Source organism: Procambarus clarkii, unplaced genomic scaffold (genome assembly GCF_040958095.1).
Source record: "Procambarus clarkii isolate CNS0578487 unplaced genomic scaffold, FALCON_Pclarkii_2.0 HiC_scaffold_714, whole genome shotgun sequence".
Classification (NCBI taxonomy): Eukaryota; Metazoa; Arthropoda; class Malacostraca; order Decapoda; family Cambaridae; genus Procambarus; species Procambarus clarkii.
This window is the reverse complement of record NW_027189747.1, coordinates 2501-19111: the sequence shown is the minus strand read 5'-3', so window position 1 is coordinate 19111 and position 16611 is coordinate 2501. Positions and strand designations below refer to the sequence as shown.

At 46.7% G+C, this 16611-nt stretch overlaps 1 non-coding gene across 1 annotated transcript; it reads left to right on the top strand.

Moving 5' to 3' along the window:
• The first annotated feature begins 7800 nt into the window (after positions 1 to 7800).
• Positions 7801 to 7919, top strand: LOC138361770 (5S ribosomal RNA). The gene has a single exon (XR_011227171.1). It is a non-coding gene; the product is annotated as a 5S ribosomal RNA (ribosomal RNA).
• Positions 7920 to 16611: the final 8692 nt, after the last annotated feature.

Genomic DNA, 16611 nt, shown 5'->3' with positions numbered 1-16611 from the left:
TTGTGTTAATGTTTCTATACCCACAAGAAGGCATATTTTTGCTTATATGTAAAGGGTACGGAGAAGGAATCCACAGACCATCATTCCCCTCCCCTTCCCTCCCACCCCCCCCCCCCCCCCCCCCACCCCCAACTCCCACCTACTACCACCACCACCACCACCAATCACCACATCACCACCAATCACCACCACCACCAATCACCACCACCACATCTAACCGAAAACCCCCTAACACATCAACCCTCCCCCCAATCAACAGGCGAAATAATAACCCTCAAATGCCTGCCTGCCTGCCTGCCTGCAAGCCAATACTAACGGTCTTCTCAGAAAGAAAATCTCTTTGTATCTGTATTACTTGATGAAATGTATGATTCTAATAATGAAAATAAATTTTGATGTCGGTTGTATGAGCATAATGACCAATATGCACATGATATGAATGAATTAAATAGTGTAGTTTTAAGTAATTAGGTTGTAGACACATTAAGCGGATATGATATTTGACGCGTCCAGAACTGGTGATTTTTGGTTTAGTTTTAAATGCACCACCACCACCACCACCACCACCATTGCTTCCCCAGAGCCTAATTAAGGACCGGTAAAAGGAGTCAATATGTATGTCATCTATAAACCAAAGAATGAATAAAAAAAACACACACACAAACCTACATAATAGTATTAGGAAGATTGTATGGCAAAAAAAAAAAAGTATTATTCCCATTGGGTCGTTTGAACTCGCGACTTCCAAAACACCAGCCACACACCTTACAACCCAGCCACCATAGAGTTGGTATAATTGTGCAACTTTAGTTATAAAAGTAAAGTTTTCTCACATTGTATTGATAACTTAAAGGATTTTTTTTTTTATTTTGCATGTACAAATCTTATTGTCTGTTCTATGAAAAGGCTTGATGTAAATTATGTATTTTTTGAATGATTGAATTGTAGGCACATTAAGCGGATTCGATATTTGATATATCCAGAAAAGGCGATTTATGTTCAGTTTTAAAATGCATCACCGTTAACGCTAAAGGACTGGTAAAATGACTCGATGTTTGTCATTTTTAAAATAAACACTAAAACAAGGCCCTTAACATATATAATGTTTGAATATAAATTGAATGCATATAAATACAAAGTGGGAGTGGCTGGCTGGCTGGCTGGCTGGCTGGCTGGCTGGCTGGCTGGCTGGCTGGCTGGCTGGCTGGCTGGCTGGCTGGCTGGCTGGCTGGCTGGCTGGCTGGCTGGCTGGCTGGCTGGCTGGCTGCTGGCTGCCTGCCTGCCTGCCTGCCTGCCTGCCTGCTGCCTGGCTGCCTGCCTGCCTGCCTGCCTGCCTGCCTGCCTGCCTGCCTGCCTGGCCTGCCTGCCTGCCTGCCTGCCTGCCTGCCTGCCTGCCTGCCTGCCTGCCTGCCTGCCTGCCTGCCTGTCTGGCTGCCTGGCTGCCTGGCTGCCTGCCTGCCTGCCTGCCTGCCTGCCTGCCTGCCTGCCTGCCTGCCTGCCTTGCCTTGCCTTGCCTTGCCTTGCCTTGCCTTGCCCTGCCTTGGCTGCAGCTGGCTGGCTGGCTGGCTGGCTGGCTGGCTGGCTGGCCGTAAATCAACTCTTAACAACACCACACCACACCACACCACACCACACCATCACTCATCACCCATCACCCACCACCGGCCCCAGTCTCCCAGCCTCTCTTATATACCCGAGCAGGCCCTTTAAATTATTTGAATTGTTGCACTTCGGCCAATGGCAGGCACGATCGCTGCTGCTCAAACATATTCTGGTTCACAAGTATTAATATATATATATATATATATATATATATATATATATATATATATATATATATATATATATATATATATATATATATATATATATATATATATATATATATATATTCATGAAACACATTAAAACCTTGATCATTTATTCATTCATTACGTCTAGTGAAGAATTGCTTTTGTTCATTTGTATGATTAAAAATGGATAGAATATGAATTCCTCGCTTAAAGTAAAATATAAAATATATATTGGATTTATATGATTGGTTAATATTCCAAGTGATGCTGAATATCCCCTATAATTTTGTTTTGTTTGTTTGTTATGTACACATTCCAAATGAAATCAATATAAATGTTATTATTAATGTTTGAAAGTTGATTGTCTACTTGAATCTCTCTATTAAAGTGTGTGTGGCTCCGGATGGAGCCTGGTTATGGTATTTGTCGCGGTGGGTGGCAGAAGTGCTTACTTCTTCTCTGTCTTCTTTGGCAAAAGAACTGCCTGAATGTTTGGAAGAACACCTCCCTGTGCAATGGTTACGCCAGACAGAAGTTTGTTGAGTTCTTCGTCGTTGCGGATGGCCAACTGCAAGTGACGTGGGATGATACGGGTCTTCTTGTTGTCACGTGCGGCGTTACCGGCGAGCTCGAGAACTTCGGCAGCGAGGTATTCCATGACGGCTGCCAGGTAGACAGGAGCGCCAGCACCGACGCGTTCGGCGTAGTTGCCCTTACGCAGCAGACGGTGAATTCTGCCCACGGGGAACTGAAGTCCGGCCCTGCTGGAGCGAGACTTTGACTTGCCCTTCACTTTGCCTCCCTTGCCGCGTCCTGACATTGCTGCTGCTGTTGTGGGTTTGTGGTGTTTTAATGCCGGCCCGCAGATCGAGCTTCGTGTTATATACCCCGCTCAGGATCAAGGGAGTCCGCCACTGACCAATCAGCGCGCTCCGCCACGCGACCCGCTCTGAGCTGAGTCGCGAGCGGGATATAAAAGGAAAGCTCGACTCGCGCAAAAGTTCATTATTGTATCTGCAACGCCAGCCAGCACGAGCATCATCATGCCACCCAAGGCATCTGGAAAGGCTGCCAAGAAGGCCGGAAAGGCCCAGAAGGCCATTGCCAAGGGCGATAAGAAAAAGAAGCGCAGGAGGAAGGAGAGCTACAGCATCTACATCTACAAAGTGCTGAAGCAGGTCCACCCCGACACTGGTATCTCTTCCAAAGCCATGTCGATCATGAACTCGTTCGTGAACGACATCTTTGAGCGCATCGCCGCCGAGGCTTCTCGCCTGGCCCACTACAACAAGCGTTCCACCATTACCAGTCGGGAGATCCAGACGGCTGTAAGGCTCCTGTTGCCCGGAGAACTGGCCAAGCACGCCGTCTCTGAGGGCACTAAGGCCGTCACCAAGTACACCTCCTCCAAGTAAACGGCTTACTTACTGCCCTGTGGTGGTGGCTTGGCCTCAAACCAACAAACTCGGCTCCATTGGAGCCACACTTTAATTTCTAAAGAGATTGTGAGTGTTAGACACCAATACTATTATAACAAAAACCTCTGTCACTGAAAGCAAATAGCTATAAAATGAGAATATTTATGAAACTGTCTGTGTGTGTTTCTCTCTCTCAGTCTCTGTCTGTCTGTCTGTCTGTCTGTCTGTCTGTCTGTCTGTCTGTCTTGTCTGTCTGTCTGTCTGTCTGTCTGTCTGTCTGTCTGTCTGTCTGTCTGTCTGTCTGTCTGTCTGTCTGTCTCTCTCTCTCTCTCTCTCTCTCTCTCTCTCTCTCTCTCTCTCTCTCTCTCTCTCTCTCTCTCTCTCTCTCTCTCTCTCTCTCTCTCTCAACACATATAAGCACTCGGTATCTTTTTTCTAGAGATTAGAGATTCATTGTTATGTTCCACATTAGGATTACTATGCAGGCCACCCTCTTAGGTTTGAAAATGTCAAGAAAACGGTTAATTTAAAATGTCATCTCCTAACTTAACAGATTAAGCCAGAGGACCGAAAACAGAATAAAACAGGACTGGACAGTATGTCACTTATACAAGCTGCTTTTATTTCTAGTACAGTATGACAATTTTTATTTTGGGGGGGGGGGGGGGGGGGGTGATCCTTGACAGTGCATAAGAGCGAAAAGCGACGGCGTTTTGTTTGTAAGAGAACAGGTTGTACTACAAATGACTTGATTTATTGATATCACGTGTATGTATGACACCTAAATTAGTGTATTTGTTTATTTATTTATTTATTTATTATATGTGTAGATGAAGGTTAATTCATATGACTGATGCTAGGAATGTCTGAAATCTCCTTAGAAGGATATTTTGGCCCTGAGAAGGGCCGAGTTTGGTGTATACTAGGGTGGTCGATTTAGCTTATGCACGCTCTCCACGGATACGGCGAGCAAGCTGAATGTCCTTTGGCATGATGGTGACACGCTTGGCGTGGATGGCACAGAGGTTAGTGTCCTCGAAGAGACCGACCAGGTAAGCCTCGGATGCCTCCTGTAAAGCCATGACGGCAGACGACTGGAAGCGAAGATCGGTCTTGAAGTCCTGGGCAATCTCGCGCACCAGACGCTGGAAGGGAAGTTTCCTGATGAGCAACTCGGTGCTCTTCTGGTAACGACGGATCTCACGCAGGGCGACCGTTCCGGGCCTGTAACGGTGAGGCTTCTTCACACCCCCTGTGGCAGGAGCAGACTTGCGTGCTGCCTTGGTGGCCAGCTGCTTACGAGGAGCCTTGCCTCCCGTGGACTTGCGAGCAGTCTGCTTGGTGCGAGCCATGGTGAACAACTGTGGTTTGTGATGGCCGGCGCCGAAAAATTTTTGCTTATATACGCCGTCTCGAGGCGCTTGCTCGAGCGCCATTGGCTGCTCGACTCGCCTACGTCACCCCGTTGCCCCTCCCCTCCTTCCTCTGGCTGCAGCCAACAGGCGGCTCACCTCAATCACTATTATCGCTGATTTTGCTCTATTTTTTGGATTTGTGCAAAAGTCATTTCACAGGGACGTGAAACAGACGAGTAGGCAACTGCAGTTTTGAAAGCGTTGTGAGAAAGCCGTGTCTACTCGACCACAAGCGTAAAGTAAGGGCAGGCAGGAGTTGCAATGCTACTAGTACGTCCGCTTGATGGGATATAGTCGGGAAATCGTGCGGGCATTCGATCAATTCGATTCACACAACTACAACACCATGACTGGACGCGGCAAGGGAGGCAAGGGACTCGGAAAGGGTGGCGCCAAGCGTCATCGTAAGGTGCTACGTGACAACATCCAGGGCATCACCAAGCCCGCTATTCGTCGCTTAGCTCGTCGTGGCGGCGTCAAGCGTATTTCGGGTCTCATCTACGAAGAGACCCGTGGCGTCCTGAAGGTGTTCCTCGAGAACGTCATCCGTGATGCTGTAACCTACACGGAACACGCCAAGAGGAAGACCGTCACTGCCATGGACGTGGTGTACGCTCTGAAGCGCCAGGGTCGTACCCTCTACGGATTCGGCGGATAAGAGCTTGGCTAATCCATCGATTCCACCCACCACCACCTCAAAACGGGACCTAATTAGGTCCCTATACTTTTTTACTGAAGGGCTTAATAGACGATAACATAAATTGTTTTGATATCAGCTAGCACATTGGGTCTTATGAAATCTATTTTTTATCCTCGCATGCTTAAAGGGACTCTGATTGGGGAGGGGGGGGGGGGAAGGTTTGTTACGTTATATACTAGCAGAGCAGGATCATTGGTGGGGGGGGGGGGGGGGTGTGAGGGGGAGAGAGAGAGAGAGAGAGATCTTTCCCAACTCTTCCTTTTTACATGAGGGAGCTACCCGTTTTATTCATTTTATCCTTCTCAGAGCTGTTTTGATAGTATCCAAATGATGGTAAATGAAAAGGGAGGACACGAATATTTACCCAGAATTCAGGACTGGCAATCGATATGCATGTTTGAGTGAGAATCTTTTTCTCTCTCAACTTAGGTATACGTTTATGTCGTACCTAAAAGCGAGAACCACACTATTGGGACAAGTATGCAAGGCCCAATTTTCCTAACAAGCACAGTTAATTTTGTTATTTTCGAACATTTCTTTCCAAATTGGTTTATCCAATTAACAGTATTATATTAAGATCATGAATTGCTGGGTTAGGTTAGGTTAGATTAGCTTAGGTTAGGTTAGGTTAGGTTAGGTTAGGTTAGGTTAGCTTAGCTTAGCTTGGGTTAGCTTAGGTTAGGTTAGGTTAGCTTAGCTTGGGTTAGCATAGGTTAGGTTAGGTTTGATTACATTTCTATGTTAGATTTAACTCAAATTCAAAACAATTGCCAGTCATTCGGCTTGTTAGTCAACTTGCCTCTAATAGGGGCAATTTGTCTAACAAGACTATTTAGTTTTGTGTGTATATATATATATATATATATATATATATATATATATATATATATATATATATATATATATATATATATATATATATATATATATATATATATATATATATATTATTATAGCTTCAAGACTCTGAACCAATATAGAAGCATCAAGAGGAAGTGCTTGTGTTATGGGCCAATAGGCCTTCTGCAGTTACTTCCATTCTTATGTTTTTATTCCCATTGGTTCGTGTTTTATCTTGTGTAAATGTCAATCACCTTACCCAAAACTTTGGTACCATATCACCTCACCCATGTATGTATGTATATATATATATATATAATATATATATATATATATATATATATATATATATATATATATATATATATATATATATATATATATATATAATATACAGAGTAAATCTACCCCAAAAGTAATGATTTATTTGTCTACAAAACTAAACTCTTTTTTGGAATCATATGAGGCCCCTCCACTGAGGGGGGGAGGCCTGGATGTTTATTGTCATGTGTATTCATGCTGCTTGCATGTCGTCGTTTATTTTGCCTTTGTTGTTTTTTTGACAGCTTTCTTTGCCTTGGGTGGTTTGGGAGATTTTGAAGCTCTCTTTATTTTGGGCTTTTTGTTCCCAACAACAAGCTGCTGCTGCTGCTTCTTTTTCAAGGCTGTAGGTGGTTTGTTGCTTGTGGCGGCTTTCTTGGGAGTTACCACGGCCTTCTTTGCTGCTGTAGATGGTTTCTTGGTTGTGGTGGCTTTCTTGGGAGTTAGAACGGCCCTCTTCTCTGCTACGGCCAGCTTGAATGATCCACTAGCTCCACTTCCCTTGGTCTGAACAAGAATGCCGTCAGCCACTGCTTTCTTGAGAAATCTTCGGATGTAAATGGCGATCTTGGCAGCCTCGACTTTGTTGTTGGCAACAACGTACTTCTTGATTGCTTGTAGAGACGAGCCCTTACGGTCTTTGAGTGCTGCGACCGCGGCTAGAACCATTTGACTAGTTTTCGGGTGAGCAACCTGGACGCGAGGTTTCCTGGTGGTGGCCACCACAGCAGCAGCAGCAGCCGCAGCCTTCTTGGTAGGCTTTGCTTCTACCATGATGATGATGAACCAACCAAGGTGATGAGAGACGCTCAGACAGTCACGGGGGAATGATGCTGCCGCCGCTTGAGCCGAACCTATTTATGTGCCGGCACGGTACAGAAGCTGCAACCTGGCAACTCGTCCACCAATCACGACGGTTGGTTTTACGGCTCCGAAACCTGGATCCCATATCTTCTCTAAAATAGAAGCATTTGTTCATGTTCTTTGTAAAAGTATCATAAAGCAGGACAGATGAGACAAATATCATAAAAACTGAAGAGCAGATGAGCACACACATGTTTGTATTACAAAAGAAAATCCACAAATTCATTAGAAATTGGCAGGGCAGGCTGAGGAAGTAGGTAGATGTAAAATGTCTGTAAATGGCGAAAGAACATAAACCCAAGACTGAATAAACGATGTTAAATATCCATGCCAAGGAGACAAAAATATGTTAGGATACAATTACCATTAAGACACCACAAGCAGGTCCGTATCCTGCCGCGATGACTTAAAAGAGTTGGTTATTAGCCACAATGTGTAGGCAGTCTCATGCCAACGGCCACACCACGTTGAGAACACCGCTTCTCGTCCGATCAGCGAAGTTAAGCAACGTTGGGTTTGGTTAGTACTTGGATGGGTGACCGCCTGGGAACACCAAATGCTGTTGGCAATAATGTTTTTTGTTTTGTTTTGTTTTGTTTCGTTTGTTTTTGTTTGAATGGCTGGCTCCACGGGAAATTCACGGAGTTGTGTGGAATAAGGCCTGGTAAAATGAATTAATATGTATGTCATGTTTAAAACAAACTCGCTTAATATAGATATTGTGTGAGGCTTTATACAAAAACAAACAACCAAAACAAAACATGTTGTATATATATATATATATATATATATATAGCTTAATCCGGGTTTGAACTCGCAACTCCAAGAATACGCATCACTTATATACACTTTACCACTGGACCACTGCTGCAGGACACTAGCTTGATGCTGAGGTATCAATTTAATGACGTAAATGCCATTTCCACAAATAAATGATAATTAAAAAGTATTTGTATGTACAAATCTTTTCTGTTTAAAAGGCTACAATATCAGTTACTGATATAATTTGTGTTAATGTTTCTATACCCACAAGAAGGCATATTTTTGCTTATATGTAAAGGGTACGGAGAAGGAATCCACAGACCATCATTCCCCTCCCCTTCCCTCCCACCCCCCCCCCCCCCCACCCCCCCACCCCCAACTCCCACCTACTACCACCACCACCACCACCACCAATCACCACCAATCACCACCAATCACCACCACCACCAATCACCACCACCACATCTAACCGAAAACCCCCTAACACATCAACCCTCCCCCCAATCAACAGGCGAAATAATAACCCTCAAATGCCTGCCTGCCTGCCTGCCTGCAAGCCAATACTAACGGTCTTCTCAGAAAGAAAATCTCTTTGTATCTGTATTACTTGATGAAATGTATGATTCTAATAATGAAAATAAATTTTGATGTCGGTTGTATGAGCATAATGACCAATATGCACATGATATGAATGAATTAAATAGTGTAGTTTTAAGTAATTAGGTTGTAGACACATTAAGCGGATATGATATTTGACGCGTCCAGAACTGGTGATTTTTGGTTTAGTTTTAAATGCACCACCACCACCACCACCACCACCACCATTGCTTCCCCAGAGCCTAATTAAGGACCGGTAAAAGGAGTCAATATGTATGTCATCTATAAAACCAAAGAATGAATAAAAAAAACACACACACAAACCTACATAATAGTATTAGGAAGATTGTATGGCAAAAAAAAAAAAGTATTATTCCCATTGGGTCGTTTGAACTCGCGACTTCCAAAACACCAGCCACACACCTTACAACCCAGCCACCATAGAGTTGGTATAATTGTGCAACTTTAGTTATAAAAGTAAAGTTTTCTCACATTGTATTGATAACTTAAAGGATTTTTTTTTTTATTTTGCATGTACAAATCTTATTGTCTGTTCTATGAAAAGGCTTGATGTAAATTATGTATTTTTTGAATGATTGAATTGTAGGCACATTAAGCGGATTCGATATTTGATATATCCAGAAAAGGCGATTTATGTTCAGTTTTAAAATGCATCACCGTTAACGCTAAAGGACTGGTAAAATGACTCGATGTTTGTCATTTTAAAATAAACACTAAAACAAGGCCCTTAACATATATAATGTTTGAATATAAATTGAATGCATATAAATACAAAGTGGGAGTGGCTGGCTGGCTGGCTGGCTGGCTGGCTGGCTGGCTGGCTGGCTGGCTGGCTGCTGGCCTGGCTGGCTGGCTGGCTGGCTGGCTGGCTGGCCTGGCTGGCTGGCTGGCTGCTGGCTGGCTGGCTGGCTGGCTGGCTGGCTGGCTGGCTGGCTGGCTGGCTGGCTGGCTGGCTGGCTGGCTGGCTGGCTGCTGGCTGGCTGGCTGGCTGCCTGCCTGCCTGCCTGGCTGCCTGGCTGCCTGGCTGCCTGCCTGCCTGCCTGCCTGCCTGCCTGCCTGCCTGCCTGCCTGCCTGGCTGCCTGCCTGCCTGCCTGCCTGCCTGCCTGCCTGCCTGCCTGCCTGCCTGCCTGCCTGTCCTGGCTGCCTGGCTGCCTGGCTGCCTGCCTGCCTGCCTGCCTGCCTGCCTGCCTGCCTGCCTGCCTGCCTGCCTGCCTTGCCTTGCCTTGCCTTGCCTGCCTTGCCCTGCCTTGGCTGCAGCTGGCTGGCTGGCTTGGCTGGCTGGCTGGCCGTAAATCAACTCTTAACAAACACCACACCACACCACACACACCACACCACACCATCACTCATCACCATCACCCCACCACGGCCCCAGTCTCCCAGCCTCTCTTATATACCCGAGCAGGCCCTTTAAATTATTTGAATTGTTGCACTTCGGCCAATGGCAGGCACGATCGCTGCTGCTCAAACATATTCTGGTTCACAAGTATTAATATATATATATATATATATATATATATATATATATATATATATATATATATATATATATATATATATATATATATATATATATATTCATGAAACACATTAAAACCTTGATCATTTATTCATTCATTACGTCTAGTGAAGAATTGCTTTTGTTCATTTGTATGATTAAAAATGGATAGAATATGAATTCCTCGCTTAAAGTAAAATATAAAATATATATTGGATTTATATGATTGGTTAATATTCCAAGTGATGCTGAATATCCCCTATAATTTTGTTTTGTTTGTTTGTTATGTACACATTCCAAATGAAATCAATATAAATGTTATTATTAATGTTTGAAAGTTGATTGTCTACTTGAATCTCTCTATTAAAGTGTGTGTGGCTCCGGATGGAGCCTGGTTATGGTATTTGTCGCGGTGGGTGGCAGAAGTGCTTACTTCTTCTCTGTCTTCTTTGGCAAAAGAACTGCCTGAATGTTTGGAAGAACACCTCCCTGTGCAATGGTTACGCCAGACAGAAGTTTGTTGAGTTCTTCGTCGTTGCGGATGGCCAACTGCAAGTGACGTGGGATGATACGGGTCTTCTTGTTGTCACGTGCGGCGTTACCGGCGAGCTCGAGAACTTCGGCAGCGAGGTATTCCATGACGGCTGCCAGGTAGACAGGAGCGCCAGCACCGACGCGTTCGGCGTAGTTGCCCTTACGCAGCAGACGGTGAATTCTGCCCACGGGGAACTGAAGTCCGGCCCTGCTGGAGCGAGACTTTGACTTGCCCTTCACTTTGCCTCCCTTGCCGCGTCCTGACATTGCTGCTGCTGTTGTGGGTTTGTGGTGTTTTAATGCCGGCCCGCAGATCGAGCTTCGTGTTATATACCCCGCTCAGGATCAAGGGAGTCCGCCACTGACCAATCAGCGCGCTCCGCCACGCGACCCGCTCTGAGCTGAGTCGCGAGCGGGATATAAAAGGAAAGCTCGACTCGCGCAAAAGTTCATTATTGTATCTGCAACGCCAGCCAGCACGAGCATCATCATGCCACCCAAGGCATCTGGAAAGGCTGCCAAGAAGGCCGGAAAGGCCCAGAAGGCCATTGCCAAGGGCGATAAGAAAAAGAAGCGCAGGAGGAAGGAGAGCTACAGCATCTACATCTACAAAGTGCTGAAGCAGGTCCACCCCGACACTGGTATCTCTTCCAAAGCCATGTCGATCATGAACTCGTTCGTGAACGACATCTTTGAGCGCATCGCCGCCGAGGCTTCTCGCCTGGCCCACTACAACAAGCGTTCCACCATTACCAGTCGGGAGATCCAGACGGCTGTAAGGCTCCTGTTGCCCGGAGAACTGGCCAAGCACGCCGTCTCTGAGGGCACTAAGGCCGTCACCAAGTACACCTCCTCCAAGTAAACGGCTTACTTACTGCCCTGTGGTGGTGGCTTGGCCTCAAACCAACAAACTCGGCTCCATTGGAGCCACACTTTAATTTCTAAAGAGATTGTGAGTGTTAGACACCAATACTATTATAACAAAAACCTCTGTCACTGAAAGCAAATAGCTATAAAATGAGAATATTTATGAAACTGTCTGTGTGTGTTTCTCTCTCTCAGTCTCTGTCTGTCTGTCTGTCTGTCTGTCTGTCTGTCTGTCTGTCTGTCTTGTCTGTCTGTCTGTCTGTCTGTCTGTCTGTCTGTCTGTCTGTCTGTCTGTCTCTCTCTCTCTCTCTCTCTCTCTCTCTCTCTCTCTCTCTCTCTCTCTCTCTCTCTCTCTCTCTCTCTCTCTCTCTCTCTCTCTCTCTCTCTCTCTCTCTCTCTCTCAACACATATAAGCACTCGGTATCTTTTTTCTAGAGATTAGAGATTCATTGTTATGTTCCACATTAGGATTACTATGCAGGCCACCCTCTTAGGTTTGAAAATGTCAAGAAAACGGTTAATTTAAAATGTCATCTCCTAACTTAACAGATTAAGCCAGAGGACCGAAAACAGAATAAAACAGGACTGGACAGTATGTCACTTATACAAGCTGCTTTTATTTCTAGTACAGTATGACAATTTTTATTTTGGGGGGGGGGGGGGGGGGTGGGTGATCCTTGACAGTGCATAAGAGCGAAAAGCGACGGCGTTTTGTTTGTAAGAGAACAGGTTGTACTACAAATGACTTGATTTATTGATATCACGTGTATGTATGACACCTAAATTAGTGTATTTGTTTATTTATTTATTTATTTATTATATGTGTAGATGAAGGTTAATTCATATGACTGATGCTAGGAATGTCTGAAATCTCCTTAGAAGGATATTTTGGCCCTGAGAAGGGCCGAGTTTGGTGTATACTAGGGTGGTCGATTTAGCTTATGCACGCTCTCCACGGATACGGCGAGCAAGCTGAATGTCCTTTGGCATGATGGTGACACGCTTGGCGTGGATGGCACAGAGGTTAGTGTCCTCGAAGAGACCGACCAGGTAAGCCTCGGATGCCTCCTGTAAAGCCATGACGGCAGACGACTGGAAGCGAAGATCGGTCTTGAAGTCCTGGGCAATCTCGCGCACCAGACGCTGGAAGGGAAGTTTCCTGATGAGCAACTCGGTGCTCTTCTGGTAACGACGGATCTCACGCAGGGCGACCGTTCCGGGCCTGTAACGGTGAGGCTTCTTCACACCCCCTGTGGCAGGAGCAGACTTGCGTGCTGCCTTGGTGGCCAGCTGCTTACGAGGAGCCTTGCCTCCCGTGGACTTGCGAGCAGTCTGCTTGGTGCGAGCCATGGTGAACAACTGTGGTTTGTGATGGCCGGCGCCGAAAAATTTTTGCTTATATACGCCGTCTCGAGGCGCTTGCTCGAGCGCCATTGGCTGCTCGACTCGCCTACGTCACCCCGTTGCCCCTCCCCTCCTTCCTCTGGCTGCAGCCAACAGGCGGCTCACCTCAATCACTATTATCGCTGATTTTGCTCTATTTTTTGGATTTGTGCAAAAGTCATTTCACAGGGACGTGAAACAGACGAGTAGGCAACTGCAGTTTTGAAAGCGTTGTGAGAAAGCCGTGTCTACTCGACCACAAGCGTAAAGTAAGGGCAGGCAGGAGTTGCAATGCTACTAGTACGTCCGCTTGATGGGATATAGTCGGGAAATCGTGCGGGCATTCGATCCCATCATCAAGCAGGAGAGGAAGCTTGCACCTAGCACTGCCGGGTGGGTAAATATTGAGCAGCAACGTGAGCGCTTCCCTCCTGATTTCTAGCGTGGTGCCTGCATAGGCATCATGCTTTTCAGAGTGAAGGTGCGGTTCCGAGGAACCGACACCACTTTTAACAAGGCCGAGATCATGGAGCTACTGACCTCGACCTCTGGGGTAGCACCCATCGACGTCGTTATGGACGTTAAGGGACCCCAAATTCTCTTCAGTAGTGCAGCTGCACTAGAAACCCTTTTTACCACAACGTCGACCACTGCACTCGAGGCAAAGGGGCTAACACTCCTGCCTCCCCTCCAGTTCCAGGCTATAAGAACAGTATTCATCCACAGAGTGAGTGCCATCATCGCCGAACAGCCCATCACTGAGATCGTGAAGAGCATAAACGCTCTGAACCGGTCTCTCACAGCCATCTCGGCCCACCTCATCCAGCAGGGTGAAAGCGGGAGGCCAACCCTCAAAGTCACCCTCAAGACTCCAGCAGAGGCTACTCTCGCGGCCGACAACGGACTCAGATGCTGTGGAGTGGCCTGCACACCCCACCAGATCACCAGGCAGCGTTACTTCCGCCTTCGTCAATGTTTTCGGTGTTATCAATACACCCACTACGCCCAGAAGTGCCCAAACAGGCTGCAGAAATGCAGCATTTGTACTGGAGAACACCATCACAGGACCTGCACAGCCACCATCAAGCGCTGTCTACTTTGCAACGGAGAACACACAGCCGTCTCTCAAGACTGCCCCACCAGGCAGGAAGAAATAGCGAAAATGATCGACGCCAGACCTCGAAATCCTACTCCAAGAATGAAATCTTTCAACATTCAAGCAGAAGCCTTCCCAGCACTCCCGACAAGTGGCGCCGCGAGCGGCGCACAACTCAACTACTGGACCAGCAGCTCCCGCGCCAGCCACTCAAGGTCACAGACAACACCTCTCAACCCAGCCAGCCAGCCGTCCTCACTCACGCCGCCTGCAGCCACCCCTGATAGCACTGTTGCAGCCCTGATACACTTCGCAACGGCGCTCTCAGGCGAAGATCTCAGACTACGTTATGAATTACTGAAGGAACTGTACAAGGAGAACAACCTACCATCGTTTGTGATACCAGAGGCCATGTTCACCTCCCGCTCTACTACCACAGAGGCCAACCCTACACCAGCCACTCCTGCAAACCCGACTACGGCAAACGACAGCACCCCAACGGCTTCATCAACCGATCTCAACATCTGCTGAATCAGCAACTGTCATCGCACCTGAACCCAAAGTGACTACCAGCATAGCAGCCCCGAAAATGTTCAACCCATACACTACTGTCATGAGTTTTGTCGAAGAAAACACCGACCCGAGAATGCAAGAATTCCACGTACCACTGCGGGACCCAGTATATGAACACGAGGACGGGGACGGCTGCGAATTGTCAGAATTCGACAATGAATCGGTCTCCCCAGTAAGCCTAGATGGTCTGCGATCCCCACGCAGATTCCTGATTCACGACCCCAAGGACACAGAAGGAACCATTGTCAATCCTGGACGTGGAAGCACGAACAATAACGAAAAAACACAGAAACGGCGAGGAAACTGTTACCAGGGTAGTAACTGACATGAAAACCCTGATGTACAACAGCGTATGGCGAGCAGCAAGAGAAGAACTGAACGAATTATAAAGTAGTGACAAGACCCACACCTTCACCAAGCACGCCAACAGACCAAACTCCACGCAAGAGAACAAGGAAGAATAACAAGCCTAGCTTCAACACCAGACTCGCCCGAAGGTAGCCGCCTTCACCCCCCCCCCCCCTCTTTAGGGGTATAGGGACCTAATTTTGCTCGTTTTGAGGTGGTGGAACCCCTGCAAGCTTCGGAGCAGACCAACGTGCAAGACAGAAGACGGAAGACTCCAGCTTCAAAGAAGAAAGAAGACTTCAGCTTCAAAGAAGAAAGAAGACTTCAAATCCTAAGAAGAAAGAAGACTCCACACGTCATGAGGAAAGTAGACCTCACACCGCCGCCCCTCCCTCGGGACCCTGCCAGCCAAGCCTAAGCCGACCAGGTGTTCAAGTAGCCTCATATTCAGCCGCGCAGCTGGGTCTAGCCCTGGCTCTATCTCTACAACTCCGACGCTTCCTCTCACCCAAGCTATTCTTCACCTATACCCACTTCAAAGCTCACCCGAAGGGTATCTTGTCCTATATTTAATTCGATTCGAATTCGGCATTCGATCAATTCGATTCACACAACTACAACACCATGACTGGACGCGGCAAGGGAGGCAAGGGACTCGGAAAGGGTGGCGCCAAGCGTCATCGTAAGGTGCTACGTGACAACATCCAGGGCATCACCAAGCCCGCTATTCGTCGCTTAGCTCGTCGTGGCGGCGTCAAGCGTATTTCGGGTCTCATCTACGAAGAGACCCGTGGCGTCCTGAAGGTGTTCCTCGAGAACGTCATCCGTGATGCTGTAACCTACACGGAACACGCCAAGAGGAAGACCGTCACTGCCATGGACGTGGTGTACGCTCTGAAGCGCCAGGGTCGTACCCTCTACGGATTCGGCGGATAAGAGCTTGGCTAATCCATCGATTCCACCCACCACCACCTCAAAACGGGACCTAATTAGGTCCCTATACTTTTTTACTGAAGGGCTTAATAGACGATAACATAAATTGTTTTGATATCAGCTAGCACATTGGGTCTTATGAAATCTATTTTTTATCCTCGCATGCTTAAAGGGACTCTGATTGGGGAGGGGGGGGGGAAGGTTTGTTACGTTATATACTAGCAGAGCAGGATCATTGGTGGGGGGGGGGGGGGGTGTGAGGGGGAGAGAGAGAGAGAGAGAGATCTTTCCCAACTCCTTCCTTTTTACATGAGGGAGCTACCCGTTTTATTCATTTTATCCTTCTCAGAGCTGTTTTGATAGGATCCCAATGATGGTAAATGAAAAGGGAGGACACGAATATTTACCCAGAATTCAGGACTGGCAATCGATATGCATGTTTGAGTGAGAATCTTTTTCTCTCTCAACTTAGTATACGTTTATGTCGTACCTAAAAGCGAGAACCACACTATTGGGACAAGTATGCAAGGCCCAATTTCCTAACAAGACACAGTTAATTTTGTTATTTTCGAACATTTCTTTCCAAATTGGTTTATCCAATTAACAGTATTATATTAAGATCATGAATTGCTGGGTTAGGTTAGGTT